The following is a 6333-nucleotide window of genomic DNA, read 5'->3' as shown; positions in this document are numbered from 1 at the left end:
GTCAGTCCAGAATTAATTAAACAATCACCAGGTCTCTGAGGCACAACCCATGGTAGTAACGTCCACCACCACACACCAATGCAACCATCAACCAAACAGGAACACACACAATACCAGATGCAAGGCTGAGACCCCACTCCACCTAAAACTAACATCTGCCATGGAACATAGGAACCAACAAATATGCATGACTGACACATGTTCTCACATTTTTTTGCAGCTGACCAAGCTTATGGTATCCAGCCATGGGTGATGACCCCTTTTGGCAACCCGACAACGCAGGAAGAGCAGGCATACAATGAAGGACACAAAATGTGTTGGAGAGGACATTTGGGCTCCTGACGTTACCGTTCTGGCTCTGGCAGGAGGAAGTCTGTTGTACACACCACCGCTGGTATGCAAGATAATCCTTGTATGTGCAATCTTGCATAATATTTGTGTGCACACTAATGTCCCCTGGGATGATCTGGTAGATGTCTCCAGTGAGGAGGAGGATTGCAATCGTGCAGCACAGGTGGAGGGGGAACAACAAAACACTGCTGCAGCAGTTCACAGGAGACAACAAATTGTACTGAACTTCTTCACCTAGACACTGTACAACAAAAATCACCCTGTAAATATCACCATTAAATCACTTTGCACCAGTTTGCCCATGGCATTCTCATAATCTGCTTCTAATACCATTGGTAAGTTGCCCATACCTCAGAGAGCAGGAAAAAAACACAACAATTCAAAGAATGTTGGAACATAGGTTGTGATTTAAGAGGGTCTAGCGGCTCCATGCCGCACATCAGTGGCACATTATTCACCCTTACGTGGCTCTCTAAGGCCTAGATCCATGCACCAGAAATACCAAGTGGCATAATGTATGCATTGCCCAAATTCCAACCCATTGCACCACATCATGCCTACGCCAGGCAAGATGTATGCAAGGTGGAGTACATACTGTAGGGTGTGTTTCTAAATGGTGTACTTGAAACTAAAGAACTAAACTGTGTCACATCTCAGGTGGGTAACTGTAAAGCCAGCACTGAGCAGGTGTGACAAGGGGGAACACCATTGGTATCAATGGACCTTTATATAGTGATCAGGGATAGGGCCAAACGTTTGGCCCTGATTCTGCACAGTATATCAGTGGGGTTACATTCCGTGAGCGCTATTAGCCCCAACCCTGCCGCAAGGTGAGCTGTCTCTCAAATATAGCAAATACATTTTGGCTGTGGAGTGCGCTAAGGGCTGCACAACAAGTGGAACAGCAATGGGTGCTGCTCCATTCTCCACACATATGCCCCATAGCCAGGAATGATCAATAAAATGGGAGAATGCACCACCACATGAATGTGAGGCTGGAATGTAGACATAGGCCCTCATACGACCCTGGCGGTCGGTGGTAAAGCGGCGGTAAGACCGCAAACAGGCCGGCGGAAAAAAAATTGAATTATGACTGTGGTCATCTGCCACTTCACCATTCCGACTGCCATGGTGGTGAAGACCGCTGGGCTGGAGATTGCGGTCTCCAGCCCGGCAGTCGTCACTAGACCACCGACGGTATCAGGACGCTGCATACCGCCATGGATCTCGGGTGGTTGGGAACCGCCATGAGATCCATGGCGGTAGGCACTATCAGTGCCAGGGAATTCCTTCCCTGGCACTGAAGGGGATCTCCCCCACCCTTGCTACCCCCCACGAATCCTCCCCCCACACCCCCACCCCCCTGCCACCCCCCAAAGGTGGCACAACCCTCCTCCCCACCCCCACCCCGACCCCGAACATGCACATATACACACCCCCACATGCACACACCCCGAACATGCACATATACACACCCATACACGCACACACCCCGAACATGCACATATACACACCCCTACACACACACACCCCGAACATGCACATATACACACCCCTACACGCACACATACACCCCGACAACACATATCTGCACACATACACACAGACATGCACACCGTCCAACCCGCACACATTTCCCATACACACAACACCCCCCCGCACGCATACACTCACTTACTCACCCCCTCTACACTCCCACACGCACACCCCCATGCACGCACACAACACACAACACACCCCCACCCCCTTCCCTAACGGACGATCAACTTACCTTGTCCGTTGATCCTCCGGGGTGGGACGGGATCTATGGGGGCAGCTTTGCCACCAGAACACCTTCACCAGAAAACCGCCACACCGAATCATGGGATGTGATTCAGTGGGCGGTGTTCTGTTGACGTGGCAGTGGAGGTTGAGCAACCTCCACTTTCCCGCTGTCCACCAGTATGGCTGCTAGCGGCTTTCCGTACGAAAAAGGACGGCGGGCTGCCAGCGGTCATAATACGCGGCGCGCAAGACCGCCACCACTGGCGGTCTTCAGCACGGCGGTACCTCGGCAGTCTTGCGAAAAGACCACTGAGGTCGTAATGACCCCCATAGTCTGTAGCACTTCCAAGGTACATTCTTAGACACATGTCACACAATTGTGTTGTCTTGACATACGCCTGCAGCTAATCTGGAAATACATATGAAGACTGCTTTATTGGTGTATGGTCTAGGTAGGAAAGGGTTAGCAATTACCTAAAATGGTTTGCTTGTGTCTGCAAGGAAACGCGGTAAAGTCTGTATGACACTATCACACATGACACATGAAAACATACCACTCAAATTCACGAACATGTCTGACCAAGAGAAAGTGACGTACTGTGACCAAAATGTTAAAATGTCTAGGTCTCCCACAGCCAATCCTGTTTGGGATGCGCATGTAAGTCTAGCAATGTCCAAACATGTCACAGACCCAACCAAAATTGGATGGGTGAAAAAGGAGACATAAATGTTGCATGTGGCATTTCACATAATCACAGCTGAGATGACGCCACACACTAACAAGATACACTCATGGTGAAAGTGACATATGTTGTGAAATGCAGATATGAGTGCATGTCCATGTACACCAAAGGATGTGGAAGAACAGCTGAGAGACTCCCTCAGACACTTGGAGATATAACATGGGGAGAACATTCTGACACTACACAAGTGCTGTGGCTGGTGTACTGTTGTGTGTGTGGACGTCATGTAATGTAGCAAAGCCTGGGAATAGGAGGGATACTATCATGTAGCCAGTAGAAGAATATGGGTAAATCTACAAAGTAATGAAGTCTAAACTAGCATCCTGTACATGCATGGTGGGACAATGTTGCAGTAAAACATGTGTACAAAGGGTAAGCAGCCTAAAGAATGCCAGCAATGTAGGACCAAATCCATTCCAAACACAATATGCCATTAATATTGGAGAAGGAACACACTTAGACCATTTTTGACTGTACAACACTACAATGTTACCATGTGATCACCAGACATATATTCACAGAGGATGTCTAGGTCAGTACATAACCCATTCATGTTGGCAACAATAACAACTATGTACTTGCCCATTGCATACCATTGTGACAGAGGTCAGTGACAGATGACATTATCTGTCCCCTTGGTCTGAAAACATAAGCAAGTTACACAAGATATACATTCGCTAACCTAGCATCATATGGAAATTCCAAACAATGTATAACCATCTGTGTCAAACCATGCCAAATGATGAGACATGTCCTACACGAACAAGAAGCCTGTCCCCTGTACATGATAGGGCAAGCCTGACATCAAGTACTCCAAAGGAAAGAAAACATACTAGACCATGGGATCACATTTGTTCAGGTGTCTGTCTGCAGGGGACTGCGCAATGAGCTGCTGAAGTGCAATCATGATGAAGGTAGATCCCTGCCCTACGCCCCCTAACTCCCCTACTGAGGCTACATTGATTCTTGACACAGTCAGGGGCCTGCTGCTTATGCACAGTGGACTGAGCTGAGCGGGCCACCGTCAACCTGCGTCAATACATGCAACCAAGGGTCTGTGTGGGCACACAAAGTGCAACAGGAGCAATGATGAGTAGGGTGCCATCATTGCCTGACAGTAACCCTGCAATACAGTTGTATGCCATTGAATGTAACAGTAAAAACAAACATGTTTTGGTCGATTGTATGTACCAAGGGTGTATCTTTCACACATATGTCTGAATTCTCTGCACACATGCACCACTTCAATGGCTCAGGCTTGGTATTGTGTATTGGAATATGCACAAAAGTCAACTTTCCAATAATGCAAATATATATGTACCACATGATCATACATAAACTTATATGACCTTCAGATATGTTCCCACAGAGGGAAACAGAGGTGGCACAGATATGAATACACAGCCATGAAACAATGGCCAACATATGTCCATGCTGGAAGATAGATCTGGGAGGTGCCAAAACCCATGAACACACCGCTTTGGCATTCATTACACTGATTATACGAAACATCTTTCTACACAGACGTCACATACCGACCTTCATTGACACATGTCAGTACACCATCTCCTGCTTCATATATGCATGGGGAACAATATGTTACACATGTAGCATAGCATCATGAACCCTGAACCATACAGCACACCACAGTGTGGGCACATATGCACTCACATTGCCATGGGTTACGTGAAATCAACCTAGATGCAGTCCAAAGCATGCTTTGTGTACGATTGGTCAAGGGTATCACATGCATGAACATGTAGGATAGCCCATCATATCTAAAGCAGTGTTGTCAAATGTAGATTTGAAAATTAGACATGACAATGTTGTAGATTCACAAATATGTTACATCACATATGTACACTCCCAGTACAAATGTGGTAATATGTATGCTGAACACGTCTACCAACACATGCACGTATGCAAATGGTAGCAGTCATCGGATGCATCACACACACATACAAACATACGGTAACACATTTCGCTGTTGCCGTTACATATATGAATGCACACGCACACACAAATAGCCATAACATACTGACTACATAGATGCATAGTCCCTGTAACAAGGAATGTGAATCTGGGTGCACTGTCAGCCTTTCCTACAAAATCCACACATTATCAATATGCGTCAAACATTTTGACGCAAACGGCAATTCACCATACATCGCCAATCAAGAAAATTATGCCTAAACCCTGCACGTCAATCGCAAGTTGATAAGCCTTCTCAGCCTTCATGAAAAAAAAGCATGCATGACCGTCATGCATCAAAAAAACTATACATATCAGAAAACGTGATACACACACCCAGGAAGTGATGAAACAGGACTTCCTTGCTGCAAGCATAGTACAGTAATTTCAATTTCACTTTTACTTTACAGTCTTTTTGTCTGTGATTGTGAGAGGCTGTGTCGAGCTGGTGCTGTTTGAGGAGTGGTGTTTTTTTAAAGTTTTGTGCTGTGTCCTATAAATTGTGTAATTTCTGTACATTTTGTGTAGTGTTTTTGTCCTGTCATAGTATTTGTTTTGTCGGGTGTTTGTCTTGGGGTAGCATAGGCTGTTGGGATTTTTGGGGTTAGGTGGGGTAGTGTTAAATTATTCTGGGGGTAACATATTTGCAGTGGAGGGAAACTGCAATATATTGGGGAAGGGGAAAGTCCAACGCATGAGTGTAGATGAACTGGGAGGGTTAATCTAGTTGGTGAAGCACTACATCCCAATGATGTTGAACATGGGTGGCTACCCAAAGGAGGCACGGATGCTGCAGTGCAGCAAAGTGCTCCACCACCTACGGAGGATCTTTGGTGTCATGCGGACGGTCCACCAACTCATTCACCGGTGGGCAGACCTCATTGCACAAGAGGGAGATCTCCTGGATTAGCTGGTGATTCGGATTGGTGGACCAGTTGGTAAGTACCCCTTTTGCATTGCAACATGCTCATTTGCATCAGCATGACAGGAGGACATACAGTTGACTGCAGCATGTTTTGTCAAGGGTCAGGACAGGAAGTTTAGGCCCATATTTATACTTTTTTAGCGCCGCATTTGATTCATTTTTTGGCGCAAAAACGGCACAAACTTGCAAAATACAATTGCATTTTGTAAGTTTGCACGGTTTTTGCATCAAAAAGCGACGCAAATGCTGCGCTAAAAAAGTATAAATATGGGCCTCAGTGTCTAAAACAAACGGCATTTAAGAGAGCTTAGAAATGCACCGGTTGCAGACAAATTGCACATTCCTCTTTGTATACATTGTGTATCACATATAAACCATAAAGTGTCAAATATCAGACAATCATGTGCAATAGTACAAGGATACATGTTTCCCATGCACAAAAGTACATATCCATCACCGTCATTTCAACTATGTAAATCGGGTAAGTAATGTTAAAGTGATGGGAAACATGACGCAGGAGTATTTTCAGTCATCGGTGTGTGTGTGCCGAGAGTCATGTATGTGCAGAGTGACATGACA

Source organism: Pleurodeles waltl, chromosome 6, assembly GCF_031143425.1.
Source record: "Pleurodeles waltl isolate 20211129_DDA chromosome 6, aPleWal1.hap1.20221129, whole genome shotgun sequence".
In the NCBI taxonomy this organism is placed as follows: domain Eukaryota; kingdom Metazoa; phylum Chordata; class Amphibia; order Caudata; family Salamandridae; genus Pleurodeles; species Pleurodeles waltl.
This window is presented reverse-complemented; position numbering follows the sequence as displayed.